General features: G+C 36.4%; 1 protein-coding gene across 2 annotated transcripts in view; it reads right to left on the bottom strand.

Annotated features, from left to right (window-relative positions):
- Window positions 1-17,090, bottom strand: part of PDGFRL (platelet derived growth factor receptor like) — a 601,289-nt gene that overhangs the window by 514,126 nt on the left and 70,073 nt on the right. The gene's annotated exons all lie outside the window — the stretch shown is intronic.

The raw sequence follows: 17,090 nt of genomic DNA, 5'->3' as shown, positions 1-17,090 counted from the left end.
CTTCTTTCAGTGCAGACCTGAGGTGGCATTTATAAAATGACAGGAAATTTAGCCAGGGCATCGGGGAACTTCTCCTACTTGTCATTGTTGCAAGTGGGACCCATTTTGCAGCAGCACTTCCTCTTTCCATTTCAGGTGTAGAGGTGGCTCAGAGAAACAGGGAGGCAGATGGAGAGAGAAGGAGCTAATGGAGTGGTGAGAGAAATGGGGGAAAAGCAAATATCAGGACCAGTGAATGTGCGCAGGATTCTGGGAAAAAAATCTGTTTGATGGAGTTGAGTCTGCAAATGATGGCTGTATAATTACAATCCTTCATTTGGGTGGGTTGTGGCATGATCTACTGAAAGAAATGGTGATGCACAGTGAGCCAGAAAATCAAGGACACGTTTCCAGGGGGGAGGGAACATTATGAAGAAAATATAAAAGAAGGATGCAGAAAGTAAAGAAGACAAAAGAGGAGAAGCAGAAAAGAAGGCAGAAGGAAATGAAAAATGGAAGTATGTGGTATGGATTCAAAGTAAAGAAGGCAAAGAAATTGACAGATATGAAGTGTGGGACAATTTAATAGCTACTTTAGTTGTAAAAGTAAATGAGATAAGAACATCTATTCTTATTAACAAAGAGGCATTTGATGACATCATATTTCAGACTGTTTTTCAATTGAAAATATTCTTGGAGAATATGACAAAAAGAAAGACTGTAACCCATAGAATCTTTATGTGATAAAGCATTTAGCAAGGAAACAAAAAAGAAAATTCATGTACAATTTTGAACAGAGGTGGAAAGAGAGAATTTGAAAGGATGTTTGAAAACTTATGTACAGAAGTACTGGACATTGCAAAAGTTTATCACAAAAGAGGTTTATGGGCTGGTGGCTGGGATTGTACTATTATGTCAAAAATAGAAAGAGAAAAAATATGCATATACCAAGCACGATTAAATGATTAACGTGGAGGGGAATGGAGGTGTCATAAAATACTGGGGACAACTCAAAACATGCTTTTGTATGGAAAAGAGGGACATCTGACAAAAAAGAGAATGTTATATTTGTGAGGAAATGGGACATGATGCAAAAATGTAAATTGAAATGTTCTAAATGTAACAGACTTGGACATTTATGGATGGATTGCAAAAATGAAAATAACAGGAATGAAAATGAAAATGAAAGAGAAGAAAATGAACAAAGAAAAGATATTTAGAAGTAGCAGAATTAAAAAAAATAGATGAGAAAAATAATAGAGGACATAGAAGAAGGTTTTTAAATAAGTGATGAAGAACACATAAATTGGGAGGTAATAAAATAAAAGATTCTATTGGTAAAAGTGTAAAAGAAAATTTAAAGGGATAAATACAAAAAAAATAAAGGAAATGGATGAAAATAATATAAACAGCTAATTACTGTAGGCTGGTAAAATGGTTAAGGTGTTTGACTCACCAACACAAGTACAGTGTTTGATTCTCACCTTTGGGAGGGAAATTGGCTAAGCTTAGAATGGCCTATTAAGAAAACTAGCCAAGTAATTAGCTATAAACTTAAGAAACTATGAATCTAAGGAAAATTAAGATTTTAGAGTGCCTCTTATAAATGTGTAAAGTATAGTAAGAAGAATAGGAATTGTTGAATGGTAATACACATGAAGTAGATGTAATTATATTACAAGAAACAAGATTTTTAACAACTGAAGAACAATTGCTAACTGAGAAACTATGGGGAGGAAATATAATCTGAAATTTGGGAAATGGAATATGTTCTGGGATAGCCAAGTTTTGTAGAAATGCAGAAAATATATTAGATATAGCTTTAGCAATAATGGGAAGAACAGCCACTGCATATTAAAAATGGAAAAAAACAGGTACATATAATTATATCATTATATTCTAATACTAATTGTAAAGAAAGAGAAAGCTTCTTTCATAAATTTTAGACTATGTAGTGCTAAATATTATATAAATAAACGATAAATATAATAACAGAAGACTTTAATTGTGATTTCAGAGAAAGTGTAAAAGAAAATACATGATACACGAAAAATGTTAAAAAGTTAAAAGATAAGATGTGGTAAGTTAAAACTTGGGACACAAATTCATGGACTTACAAAAGAGGTATGTATAAAACTGAAACAGATTATTTTATAATATCAAAAGGTTTAATTATAGGAGGAGGGTAGTTGAAACATGATTTTCTGATCATCTTGCAATATGGCTACAGATAAAGGAAAACAAAGAATATATAAAAACAGACAAAGGAATAAAAAGGATAAATGAGAAAGCAAGAAGAAGGAAAGAGATTAGTAATACAGTTACAGAAAGAACATATTACTATGAGAACATTTTATAAAAACTAGCCTGAATGGTGGATGATATTTAAGGAAAATATAAAAAATGTTTTTACAGCAGCAGTATGATGTAAGAAAACTATATAAAGAAAAATATAAAAGAACACATAATTATGTATTGGAAGACTTAGAACATAATGATGGAAAGTACTTTGACAAGGAAAAAGAATTATATGAAATAAATCAAGAAAAAAATAAGAATTGTTATATAGCAAATATGTTTTTACAAGGAAAAGGAGTCCAAGTATTGAGAGATTTAAGCAGATTAGTAAAGGAAGATGGTAGCATAATGAAATAAAAAATGTAAAAGAGAAATAGAAAGTACTCATGAAAAGATTATGAATAATATAGTACAATTTGTACAAAAATGTTTAAAGAAAAAAGAAGGTAGTAAAACACACGGAAAGTAAAAAGATAACAGAAAAAGAGAATAAAGAGTTGGAAAAGGTGACATATTTAAATGAGCTAGATATAGTAATAGGACATGTAAATATAGATTTAGTTTCAGAACAAGATTGAATAGGCTATGAAATGTATACAAATTTAAGGGATTGGAAAAATATATATTTTAAAGATTTTGAAGGAATAGTTAAATGCAAGTGTTATGAATAGTTATCTAGTAGAATACTTAAATTCAGAGGGAAAACAGAAGATAGAAGACAATTAAAATATGGAGACCAATAGTATCAAATAATCACTATATCATCTTTGTGAAAATAATACATAAAGAGATTTGAAACTAAAATTGAAAATATTATGGAAAATAGTATATACAGTATAGTATAAAGGGGAAACATCGTCAAGAAATATTACTGATAGAGAAATTGTGGATGATATTATGAATAGAAAAGAAAAAGCAAAAATCTTGATAGGAGACCTTAATAAGGCATTTGATACATTTGATACAATTGGACATGAAATCTTACCTATAAGTGAGAAAGGTAGGAAATTATTTTTGTCAGTAATATAATAATAAAGTAAAAATACATAATTTATAAATGTAAATGGCTGGTTAAGCCAAAAGATACATAAAAGGGTGGCCCAATGAGTTGTGTACTTTTTGCATTGGTTAAAAATGTGATGGTATGTGAAATAAATTGAAAAATGAAGGAGTCGGGGTATAGAACACCTAAAGAGTTAAAAATTCCAGTGCTGTTAACACACAGATGATATTATAATAATTACAAAAAAAATTGGATAAAAGAAGTAAGGTTAGTAAGATGTTAGGTGCTGTAGTAAAGAAAGGGGGTATATATTTTACAAAGAATGACATTTCTGTGTTAGGTATAAAATTTGGGAGTGAAGATGTAAGTAGAATTCAATGGGGAAAAAAAGCAACAGAAGAAATAAAACAAACCTGTCTTTTCTGGAGAACATATAAATTATTATTCAGAAAAAAGGCTTATGTGATAAATTCACTACTATTGGGAAAATAGCATACTTAGGAAGTGTATGTATGCTGCCAAAAGTATTTGGAAAGGAATAATTGCAGATATTTTTTCACTTATATGGATTTCTATATTAAATCCAGTAAAGAGAGGAATTATGTGTAAATAAGGAAGAAAAAGGGTTAGGGTTAATTAACCCAGTGGTCTATGTTGTTCATTAAATATGTACAAAGTGCTAAAGTGGATAAATGTAAAAGATGAGAAAGTAATAGCAAAACTGCATAAATATAAGTATGATAAATTTGGGGTATAATTAAAAAGGGTAAAACAGAAAAAAGTGCATAAATGAAGAAATAAAATGTTACCAAAAAAAATATTTTTTGTGGAAAATCAAAATTGGTGAAATAGAAAAGATAGAAATGCATGTTATAAGAATGTAATGATAAAACATTACCATGTAAAACCACAGGAAACTCTAACATAAAAATAAGAAGCAAATGGTGCAATCAGAAAGAAGTATGTCAAGATTTGTTTTGTGGAGACTGGTAATACATAAATTACCAGTTAAAGGAAATGTGCCATATAAAAAGAAAATTCCAAAACCAGGCAGAGACACAAAAGACAAACCAGTAATCCAAGAAAATGGTGAATGACCAGCAGAAAAAGTAGCAGCAAGTCCAGCATGGATAAAAGTTCCTTTAGAAGGTTTATTAGCAAACTCTCACTTATAAACAATAAAAAATATAATTAAATAAAGTAAGATACTAGCACTTTCATCCTGGTACCTTTCAGAACTTCCTCAGATAAATCTAAACAGACTACACCCAACTCAGCCCTTAAATAACCTCTGTTGAAGCCACATTGTTTCCTCTTCTCCAGATTTAAAGAGACAGTGTTCAAAAACATTACATATTATAACTTTAGCCCCTAAAATCTAATAGACATAAAATAAAATTTTAATTACTTTAAAAACAAGTGTGCAACAATAAATAATTTATAAATAACATATGACTTTAAATTATACAATTTTTCTGATTTTACAGTGGACACTTGTTTAGGTAACTTGTTGGCTAGGGGTCTGACTTTTGTTCCCTCCAAGAGGGCTAATATTGCAAATGTTATTATGGATTTAAAACAGTACATACGTAAGTTGAATTTCAGATTAATTTTTAATGAAACTCCTCATGTTTTTTCAGGGTTGAAAATTGCTAGTACATGTAACCCACCTCTTCACCCTATTTTAGAATTGTTTGAAAATATATGTGTGATGGATTTAAGGCTGACCCTGGGTTCCTCCAACTAGCCACAGGTGAAATATAATGTTTCTAAAGAAGAAATGAAAGTATTGAGTGAGATTAAAGCATATGGGCTAAGGGTCATGAAACCTGATAAGGGAGGAGGGGTGGTGATTATGGATATGAATGATTACAAGACACGAATGGACCTAATATTAAACTCAGGAACTTATACCCAGGTTAGTATTAATGAATTAAATCAAGCACAGAGGAAAGTAAAGGGTCAGTTAAATGACATGTTTCTTGAGGGCAGGATTACCATAGATGAATGTATTTATATGGTTATGCCCTCTCCTGTTACCCCTGTAATTTTTGGGATACCTAAAATACATAAGTCTGCCACTAATCCACCTGTGAGACCCATAGTGGATGGTGGGTTTCCCTTACTGGTGCCTGTGCTAAATTCCTGGACCAAATCCTGAAATACCTGTTAGAGAAAGAAAAGCAAGTGTGTAAAGACAGCTGGGATTTTTTAGAGAAGGTGAACTAACTAGAATTTTTTGAGGAGGACTTTTTAGTCACGGTATATATGAAAGATTTGTACTCTGTGATCCCACATTCTGAGGGTATCCAGTGGTTTTGTGAATACTTGGCAGAAAGAGGGTTGGAACAATTTAAATTAATTTGTACGAAGAAATACTTGAAATTATTTTGAAAAATAATTATATTTATTTTGAAAGTAAGATTTATTTGCAATTGGAAGGAGTGGCTATTGGTTCGAATGTAGGGGCATTATTTGCGAACATTATTATGATCAAATGGAAGAAAAGGTTTATTTTTAAATGGACAATTTAATAATTCTATTAGATTTTATATTAGATACCTTGATGACTTGTTTGTAATTTGGAAAGACACTAAGCAACAACTATAGTGTTTTAGAGAATATTCAATACAACCACACATTTTTTTGAGGTTTACTATGCAAGTTAATAAGGACAAAATTTCTTATCTTAATATCTTGTTGAGAAAAACTACAAAAATAGAAGACATGTTGCTAAACCCACCTATTCTAATACTATTTTGCACTATTCGAGTAGCCATCCGTACGATCAAAAGAAATCGATAGTTAAAAGCCAGTATGTGAGGGCAGCTAGAATAGTAACAGAGTTTGAAGATTTTATTAAAGAGTGTGGTTTCATGAAAAATATGTTTTTGAATGGGGGTACACTAACAAAATGACTGAAGCGTTGTTATCAGAGGTGATAAAAAAGAGAAGGGATGGATGGTATATGCCTATCCTGGCTAAGGGGTAAGAAACTCAGGAGAGATCTGTGAATACCCCTGTGTGCATCCCCTGCACATATACAACTGCATTTATTACCAGTTTTAGTATGGATTTTGCAGTTGTCTGGTGGGTTCTTAGTAAGAATTGGAATTTTACTAGGGAAGATGGTGAAAGAGTATCTAAACTGGGGGAACAACCTATTGTGGTATATAGAAGAAACAATAACTTGAAGGGTATATTAGAGAGAAGGATGATGAATTTGGACCCAATAAGGTGTGGTATGAAGAAATGTGGACACTGTCTGCAATGAAAGTGGATTAGTGTGGGGAACAGCTGTTCTGTTTTGGACAAAATATTTTATTTTAATGGCGAGGTTAACTGCAGAACAACTGGGGTGGAGTATTACGCTTTATGTCAGGGGATGTAGCTTGTTTTATATAGGTAAAACTAAACAGGCTTTAATGACTTGAATATATGAGCATGTATACGATATTAAAAAGAATAAAAATACAAGTGCCCTGGCAAAGCATATCTTAGTTTTCCCTGAACACTCCTTTAAATTTGTCATTTTAGAAAAAGTGGATGCTGAGAAATGGGGGGAGCTTGACAAGTACAGCTAGAAATAAGGGAATTGTACCGGGATCTCTTTTTCGGTGCTTTTAAACCCCCAGGACTTAATGATAACTGTAGTATAGCTTGTTTGTTGAGACTGAAAGCCCTTGAAAGATGATAGGTTTATAGATTAGTACTAGGCTAACTACCCTTTTGGGTCATTTTAAGCCTAGCCAATTACCTCATGTGAGAATCAAATGCTGCACCTTGTGTCTGTAAGGTAAAGACAATACATATTATGCCAATCACCCACACCAATAATCACCCCTGCCATGTTTTGAAGCTGAGCACTGGTCAACTACAGCCTACTGCACTAACCCACACAGATCTTAAAGATGTGGATACTGCCAGCCACATTGATGTTGCTAATTTCCCTAGCCTACTAAGCCACACAGGCTGTGTAGTGGTTATTACATCTATCTTATATATACTGAAGGTTCTGGGTTCCATTCCCAGTGGAGCTAATATGAATGTTTTTGTGTTTTTGATGTTTATTTGTTTTTTAAGTTTTATTGTGTATCCTTGTATAACACTTGCAATACCTTGTTTAACATATTAGGATGGGGTAGGGAATTAATTAATTTATAAATATGCTTGTTTCTAACTTGTATCTATGATTTATTAGTAGTAATATATTTTATATAGGTGTCTATTTAATTTTTAAATATTTAATTTATAAATTATTTATTGTTGAATACTTGTTTTTAAAGTAATTAAAAGTTATTTTTATGTCTTTTAGATTTTAGGAGCTAAAGCTATAATATGCAATGTTTTTGAACACTGTCTCTTTAAATCTAGAGTAGAGGAAACATTGTAGCTTCAACAGAGGTTATATAAGGGCTAAACTGGGTGTATTCTGTTTAGATTTATCTGGGGAAGTTCTGGAAGGTACCAAGATGAAAGAGTTAGTATCTTACTTTATTTAATGATATTTTAAGTGTGAGTTTGTCAAACCTTCTAAAGGAACTTTTATCCATGCTGGACTTACTGCTACTTTTTAGGTTCATAGGTGTGTACTAGGCTAATGGCCCTGTACAAGCCTAGCCCATAGAATTACCCTGGCATCATGCCACCCAACCTTAGTTCCCAGTGCCTCTGTCAAGTAGAGCCACTGGAGTGATCCCTGGGGTGAATTTTCTATTTCCCATCCATGCATCAAGATTTCTCTTGAACAGGGCCAGTGAGGTACTCTGTTTGACATGTATGGGAAGTCTATTCCATACCATGGGCAGTCTCTGGGTTATGAACGTGTCCCTCCAGCACGCTCTGTTGATTGTGGTAATGAGGTTGAGGTCTCTGGAGCATGTGGTGTGGAGGTATTGGGGCTTTTTTTAGATGTAGCATTTCTAACATAGCTGGGTCAGACATGGCTTTGTAAGTCAAGCAGAGATTGCCTCTAAGTAGGTGATATGAGAGAGAATAGTTTGCGTTTTTTGAGTCTGTCCATATAGAACAAGTGTTTAAGGCCTAGAATCCTCTTTGTGAGGTACTTTTGCGGCCTCCCCAGCTGTTGCAGGTGTCTAGTGAGGTACATGCAAAATGGCGTATTGTACTTGATGACTGGCCTAATGAGGGAAGAGTGCAGGGAGACAATGACCTCTTTCTTCCTGGATGCAAAACCCATAGTAAAGAGATGTGCCACATAGAAGGACTTTCTGATCACAATGGCAATGTGGTGGTTGAAACAGAAGTTGCTGTCAACCTGTGTTCCCAAATCTCTTATAATGCCTTCTGTGGTCAGTGGACTACCATCGATGTGATAATTCATGGGAATCGGGTTTTTGCTAAAGGGGGTGATGACACATTTTTTGGCATTGAGCTTAAGGCAATGGTTCTGACACCAGTTGTTGGTCTCAGTGAGGCCTTTCTGTAGGATGGCAACATCACTTGGGGAGTTAATAATAGCCTAAAGTCACAAAAGAAGGGGAGCTGGTGGTAAAGTAGCGGAACACGAACCAAAATAGCTTCAAACAAGAAAAAGTGCTACTCCACACTGTCAAAACTTTTATTAAAATGACAAAGCTTTCAGATAAAAATATCCGTCTTCAGTGTCTTTAGTGTGTAAAGACACTGAAGAAGGATATTTTTATCTGAAAGCTTTGTCGTTTTAATAAATGTTTTGATGGTGTGCAGTAGCACTTTTTCTTGCTTGGAGTTAATAATAGCTCCCAACTTTCAATCGTCTGTGAACTTTGTTAGCCAGAGTCCCTTCTTTTTGGCCTGGACTTCAGAGAAGTATATAGCAAACAGGAGAGGACCCAGGACTGAACCCTGTGGGACTCCACTGGTGACTGGTCGGCAGTCTGACCTGGAGTCAGCTACTTTCACACTGTGGGTTCTATCTGTGAGCCAGTTTGCAACCCACCTAGTGTTAGAGGGGTTTATGCCTAGCTTACTGAGTTTTTCTATGATTCCTGAGTGGGGAATGGTATCAAGGGCCTTGGCTAGATCAAGGTAGGCTATGTGAACCACCTTGTCTTCATCCACAGCTCTAGTGTCTGACTCAAAGAAGTCAACCAAGTTGAGCAGGCATGATCTAACCTTCACAAAACCAAACTGTGTGGGATCCAGAGTTTGGAGATTCCCTATATCCTTGTTTATTAGGTCCATGATGATGCATTCCATAGCTTTGCATATCAGACTCATTAGGCTAATGGGGCGATAGTTCCCAGGGTCTGTAGTCACTGCTCCTTTGTGGAGAGGGATGACTGTAGCAGTGCGCCATTCAGTAGGGACAAAGCCTGAGGTGAGACTGTGGTTGAACAGGCCACACAGGTAAGGTGCCAGTTCACTCTGTAGTTCATGTAGAACACAGCCAGGGATATTGTCAGGTCCCACAGATGCTATATTCTTGGCCTTGGACAGTGCAGACTTAATCTGTGCAGCAGTAATACTGGGTGCCTGGCAATCTACTGTTAATGTGATAGGTCCTTTGGGAGCGGTAAAGTTGGCACTGAATCTGTCGGCCAGCATAATGGCAATATCTGTTGGCTCAGTATAGGAGATACCATTGTGCAGTAGCTCAGAGTAAATCTGTGTATTGCCATGGAGATTCTTTACATAACTATAGAACACCTTGTGGTTGTCTTTACTATCTGCTGCAATTCTGTTTTCATAGCTAGCTTTAGAGGATTTGATGAGGGATCTCAACTTTTTGTTGAGGCTAATAAGGGAGTTTTTCCAGTCTTGGGACTTCACCTTATTCTGCATCAGTTTCCTCCTTCTGTTGTAGAGTTTGTTTATGGCAGGGGACCACCAGATTGGCTTCCTATTTTTGGAGGAGAGCATCTTGGTTCTATTGGGTATGGCGAGATCCATGCATTTGTGTACGTGTTCATACAGTGCATTGGTGTATGATATGGCGGTCATGCAACTATTCTCCATTTGCATGAGTGCTGAGAAGTTAGCCAACTCTGTTTTAAGGAGCCCAAAGTTAGGCTGGAGAAGTTTTTCATGGTGGTTACCTTTGCGGGGGGTGGGGTGTGGGGGAGGGATGTGGATTTCCATGGTGATTAGTTTGTGGTCGGATCTAACCGGGGAGGAGTTGACTATTGGTGTAGAGCAATGGTTGCCCATGTTAGTAATGGCCAAGTCAAGGATGTTGCTACCTCTAGTGGGGGTAAGAACGAGGTGGTCCAGGGTGCTGGAATTAATGAATTCCAGGAAACGTTGGGCAAGTTTATTGGTACATGAGTAGTTTTCCCAGTTAATGGAGGGGTAGTTAAAGTTGCCCTGTATGAGAGAGTGTTAGGATGGACCCTAATATTCTCCAGGGTGCTTAGGAATGTGGAGTGTGATTCGTGGGACATGGTTGGGGACCTATAGCAGGCTATGACCTGAATCACTGTCTTACCCAATTTTAGCTGCACCTGAAGTATCTCTGATGCATTATGTTGGGCTACCAGTTTGGAGGTGTGCGCATCCTTTATGAATATGGAAACACCACTGCCTTTGGAGCTTTGGTCCAATCTGGGCCCGAAAGGTGTAGAATGAGTTATAGCCTGGTACTGCAGGGGTGCTTTCTGCTGCCTTGAACCAGGTCTCTGTTACAGCACAAATGTCAATGTTCTCCATTTTAAGGAGTGCTTCGAATGAGTGCAGTTTGAAATTTAAACTCCCAGCATTGAGCATAATGACCCTCAGATTGCATTTGTTTGTAGCTGTTATGGTGGAAATTTGGTCTTTTGAACACCGCATAAAAAAGGCATTATAGGGGTGGCAAGAGCTTTGGCCAGTATCCAGAAGCCCAGGGATGACAGATGCAGGCCATCTCTGACAAAGCATCAAGGTGTGTCAATCATGTCATCCCAGGCAGATAGATAATGGATCCCCTTAGAATGACACCAGAAACTTAACCAATTGTTGAAGTCAATCATTTTCTGCTTGTACTGTGGTATCATTCTGGGTGATGGTAGGATGCTGCTCAGAGCTAGGGTCATACCCGCCTGGGCTACATAATCCAAGAGCTCCTCCATGTCTCTTTTCATGTAGTCCAGGGAGGTATGTCTCAGGTCATTCACACTCACATGTACAATAACAGAGTCATATTTGTACCTGTTGTTGAGGGACCTGAGTGCATGGGTTATGTGACAGATCCTGGCACCTGACAGGCAGGTGACTGTTACTTTCTCCTTACTCAGCCTAGTGAGTGGGACATCAGTGTGCCTCACTATTGAGTCACCTATGACTAGAGTGTTGGGCATGCTGTTTTGCCTTAGGGTCTTTGGTTAAGTGGCACACTGCTTAGGAGAGTTATGTGTCTCATGATTAGTTTTGTGTTGTAGTGGTCGAGTGTGTTTCTGCCTTGGAGGTCTTTGCTGTTTGGATAGATTTTTATTGAGAGCCTCCATGAAGGTGGGTGTGTGGTTTGTGTTTTTATGTGAAGGCAGTGCTGGTGTGTGTTCTGGAGGGTTATGTGTTCCATGTGGTGTGGTGCAAGTGTTGACCTTCTCTTCTTGACCAGCTATTCTGGTCTTGGCTGGAGAGTGAGTGGCTTCCAATTTTAATATACACATGCATCTCTAGCAAGTCTGAGTGTTGGGAAGTAAGAGGAGAGGGTTGTCAGTGTTTACATGAGGCAGTCGCTACAATGCCTCAGGATGCCCAAGTTCACCAGGTTAATAGGAGAAAGCACAGGGAACTGACCTTTAGACATGCCTGGAGGGGTGGGCATTAATAATAAGTACTGGAGCTGTTTCCTTGTAGAACGTTTAGTGCTGGTAGCCCTTTTGTGTGCTACAATAACTGCAACAAGAAGTCTGGTAAAATGCTAGACTAATAAGGTAGTAAAAGTGCAGTAGAGGAGAGAACTAGCAGATCTAAGGGAAAAGGTGAAGAGCAGACTTTGGCACCACTCAGAAGCTTACAAACAGTCCTGGATACAGCAAATCTGTATCTGGACTAGACTAGTTCCAGGAAAGGCGATAAACAAGTGCAAATGTGGGCTTTTAAACCAGAAAGTTGAAAGAGATGGAAAAACTGCCCAAACAGCCAATATACTACAATTTCTGGGCCAGAAACCACTCTTGTGGTAGATAGGATAACTAGTGCTTACCACTCCTACTGATAAGCTAGAAGGCTTCCCTCCAACACAGAAAGGCTTGGGGGTGTCAGAAGCTTACAAACAGTCCTGGGTACAGCAAATCTGTATCTAGACTAGACTAGTCTAGGAAGAGGAAAGGCAGGAAACAAGCTTAGAATTTTTTTTTTGTAAAGTGGAAAGGGAGAAAGGAGAAACAGAACATAATTCAAGGTTAAACACCTAAATGGCTAACAATTCTCAAATGTTCTCTCTGTATTAGGTAGAATGAGCTAGTGATACTAGACTGGGATAGAGCTGGGATACAGCTGAACAGATGGGACTGGTAGGAGTGTCTGAAGTCAAAATATGATCTCATTGTACTCGGTTGAGTCAGAAAATGAGATAGACCCAGGAGGAGTGTTCAAACACAAATCTACAGGAGAGGCAGGCAATTCAAAAGCCACCAGGATTAATACCAGAACAAGAACAGGGAGTGAGGGTGGGGAAACAAACTGCAGAGAGAGAGAGAGAGACCACAGTATTCTATGAAACAAATAAACAGAAAAATAAATAAGTACAGAGAGAGACAGACCACAATATTCAATCAAACAGACAGAAAAATAAAATGCAGTACAATCTTTAACACTGCAAATTTGTACTTAATTCAGCTAGTAATGCAGTTGATTGTAGTTATATAGCAGAAAGCCAAACAACTCAGATATTGAGCAGTAATAAATTCAAAGATATGCGACTAAAACTTATAAACACACAGAAACCCTCTAGGCTAAGAGTTTAACACTGAATATCAATAAAGTGAAACACAATAACACCCACTTACTGCAGAGAGAGAGAGAGAGAGAGAGATAGACTACAGTATTATATGAAACAAATAAATAGAAAAATTAACTGCAGAGAGACACAGAGCAGAATATTTAATGAAACAATTAGAAAAATAAAATGCAGTACAATCTTTAACACTGCAAGATTGTACTTAACTCAGCTAGTAATGCAGTTGATTGTAGGCATATATCAGAAAGCCAAACAACTCAGATATTGAGCACTAATAAATTCAAAGATATGTGACTAACACTTATAAATACACAGAAACCCTCTAGGCTAAGAGTTTAACACTTAATATCAATGAAGTGAAACACAATAACCCCCACTTACTCTGGAGAGAGAGAGAGACCACAGTATTCTCTGAAACAAATAAATAGAAAAATAAATAACTTCACAGAGACACAGACCACAATATTCAATGAGACAATTAAATAGACAGAAAAATAAAATGCAGTACAATCTTTAACACTGCATGTTTGCACTTAACTCGGCTAGTAATGCATTTGATTGCAGGTATATAGCAGGAAAGCCAAGCAGCTTAGATACTGAGCAGTAATACATTCAAAGATATGTGACTAACACTCATAAATACAAAGAAACCCTCTAGGCTAAGAGTTTAAAACTGAATATCAATTAAGTGAAATTCAATAACCTCCATTTACTGGAGAGCGAGAGAGAGAGACAGAGAGAGAGGGAGAGAAAGAGAGACAGAGAGAGAGAGACCACAGTATTCTATGAAACAAATAAATAGAAAAATAAATAACTTCAGAGAGACACAGACCACAATATTCAATGAAACAAATAGAAAAATAAAATGCAGTACAATCTTTAACACTGCATGTTTGTACTTAACTCGGCTAGTAATGCAGTTGATTGTAGGCATATAGTAGAAAGCAAAGAAACTCAGATATTGAGCAGTAATAAATTCAAAGATATGTGACTAACACTTATAAATACAGAGAAATCCTCTAGGCTAAGAGTTTAACAACGAATATCATTGAAGTGGAACACAATAACCCCCACTTACTGCAGAGAGAGAGAGAGAGAGAGAGCGAGACCACAGTATTCTATGAAACATAAATAGAAAAACAAATAACTGCAGAGAGACACAGACCACAATATTCAATCAAACAATTTAATAGACAGAAAAGTAAAATGCAGTACAATCTTTAACACTGCAAGTTTATACTTAACTCTGCTAGTAATGCAGTTGATTGTAGGTATATAGCAGAAAGCCAAACAACTCAGATATTGACCAGTAATAAATTCAAAGATATATGACTAACAATATCAGGTAAAATCAGATGGCGGTTATGGGAAAAGGAGTGGAGATCTAACAGGGGTGGAAGTTTAGTGTGATTGTAAAGAAAATTATGAATATGTGTAAATATAGTTGTATACCTATATATTTATACATTTGTATATCTATATCTATTTATATACATGAAGGACACCTACCCTTTTTTGTAACTGCCATAAGATCTTTAGTAGCCACCTAAGGTACCACCAACTCTAGCAAATGAGCTCTTTGTTTAATGTTTCAACCAAAGGACTGCACACTCAGGAGTGCATCACTCCTTTATGTTGAAATGCAGTGTAAGCAATCAATCTACCTGTTGGGGGAATAGAAACTCCAGACCTCTGCACCAAAAGTGAGTGCACTACCTATTATGCCACTGACACTCGACCACACTTTTTCTGTATACTCCTTCACACCTATACTATATAAAGCTTGAATTCAACCAAATGTGAGTCTCATAAATGTGCAGTCACTGATTTGTCTATTCGCTGTTTTATGGCCACTCTTTTTTGCTTGTCACAAATATATTTTCTACCAAATAAATGAAAACCACATACAGAAGTTTGTATTTTTATTTTATTTGCTTTAGCTTTCCAGGTCTATCTAACTGAATTTGGTCAAAAACCCTTTTCAAAGAGGCATGGGGAAAAATATCCAACGTGTTAATAACATTTTTAAACATTCAGTAATATACAAGAACAGATTTTAAGTAACATATATTAAGATTAAATACACGTGCTAATTAGATTACATTCATATAAAAACAGAAGCAGCTATTACAGTATAAAATACGCATTAGTAGATGTTGCACATTGAGCATTTGAAGAGGTATATCAGTGGGTTTTCAGACAGACAGTAGATCATGTGATTGGTGCATAGAAATTCAAAGAAATGGAGATGAGGGAAGGCACTAGGTAGGATATAAAATGTTAATATTGTAGTTAAGAACAGAGGTATAAAGTAAGTTCAAATACGTGTATACGGATCTACTTCATAAAGTTGACTTACCATTTCATCGACTTTCATATCATCAAAACGACAATGTCGAAAGTTGAAAATCACAAACACCCAGAACATCGTATTTTCCCTCTAGGAAAGTAACCACATGGCCACCAACAACTAAAATAAACACGTAACAAAATCAACCCCTCCCCAACTAAATGTAACAACTCAAACACCGCACAACAGTGGAGAAAAGGGCAAAGTTCACCATGGTGGCCAAGTGATTACTTTTCTGGAGGGAAAATATGGTGTTCTGGGTGTTTGTGCTTTTCAACTTTTGCCAATGTGGTCACAATGATGTGAAAGTCTATATAAAAACCATAAGGTTTATATTAGAAGTACAGAGGTAGGGGTGAGCAGTGTCACAAAACAACAAAGTAGTAAAACTATTCTCATATCGGTAAAGACTGGCTGTGGTGCATAGGATTCTGAATGAAGAGAACTAGTCTGATGATATGGCAAGTTGAAGATAACAGATGTAGTTATCCTGGAGATGTACAGCAGCCAAGACACTGATTTGACAGGTGAAGTTTTTGTTGTGTTATAAATGAGTTAGCATTCTGAATATATTTCAGAGGCATTGGGATGTTATTCCATAGTTTAGCTACACTATTTGAATACAGAGAGTCATCTGCAATATCAGACGATTTGTTTATAGTGGCTGTTAATTTTTTGTAGAGTGTAAAATTCTGTTTTGGGAGTAGTGCTTTATTAAGTTGTTAAGAGCCGAGCAATTTTCTGGTTTATAATGAGAAGCATGTGCAATGCAGTTAACTGAGAAAGAGCTAGATGATGTGGCAGTTTTAACTAGTTTAATTCTCTGAGGACCAGGCACTGGTGTGTTCTACTGCTACAGTTTACTGCAGATTTGGCTATTGTATTATAACATTGCTCAAGTTGGGATGGTTATCAAACTTTAAGATTAGGGAAGATTAGAGAAGCACAGACAACAGATGGCAGCAAGAAAGTTGAGACTATACATCTTCTGGTTATGTCAGTGAGGTATACTCTGTATAACATACCTAGTTTTTGATGACTCTTTTTTAACCATGTGTGATACATGGTTGTCAAATTTTAATTGGTCATCTGTGATGACACCCGATAATTTTTAGTGGTTTATTTGTTCAATTATGGTGTTGTTGGCAGAGCTGATAGTGAATAATGCTATGTTGATAGATATGTGTTTTGGGGTAAACAACAGCAATTTCCTTTTTTTTTTTTTTAGGGTTTAGAAGTAGTTGTGAATGATTGCTGTATAGGGTCTTGGATTTGGCAGAGCAGATTACAGTCAAGTCATCAGCGTATTCAACTAGGGTAGCATTTTTGTAGAAGTGTAGAGGGCAGTGGTAAATATGTAAAAAAGTATGGGGCGAAGTTTAGTTCCTTGTGGGACACCAGTTCTTACTGTGAGGAAAGTGAAGAAATACTTTTTCCATTTCACTGTTTGTGCTTTGTTTGAGAGGTAGCTATGGAACCACATCAGTAAAGAGTTGGTGAGCCCTAAGGATGAGAGTTTATGGAAGAGTTCCTGGTCAGAAACAGTATCAAAAACTTTTGAGACGTCTAGGAAG

This window comes from Protopterus annectens, chromosome 2.part1, assembly GCF_019279795.1.
Source record: "Protopterus annectens isolate FY-2018-M chromosome 2.part1, PAN1.0, whole genome shotgun sequence".
NCBI lineage: Eukaryota > Metazoa > Chordata > Ceratodontiformes > Protopteridae > Protopterus > Protopterus annectens.
This window is presented reverse-complemented; position numbering and strand designations above follow the sequence as displayed.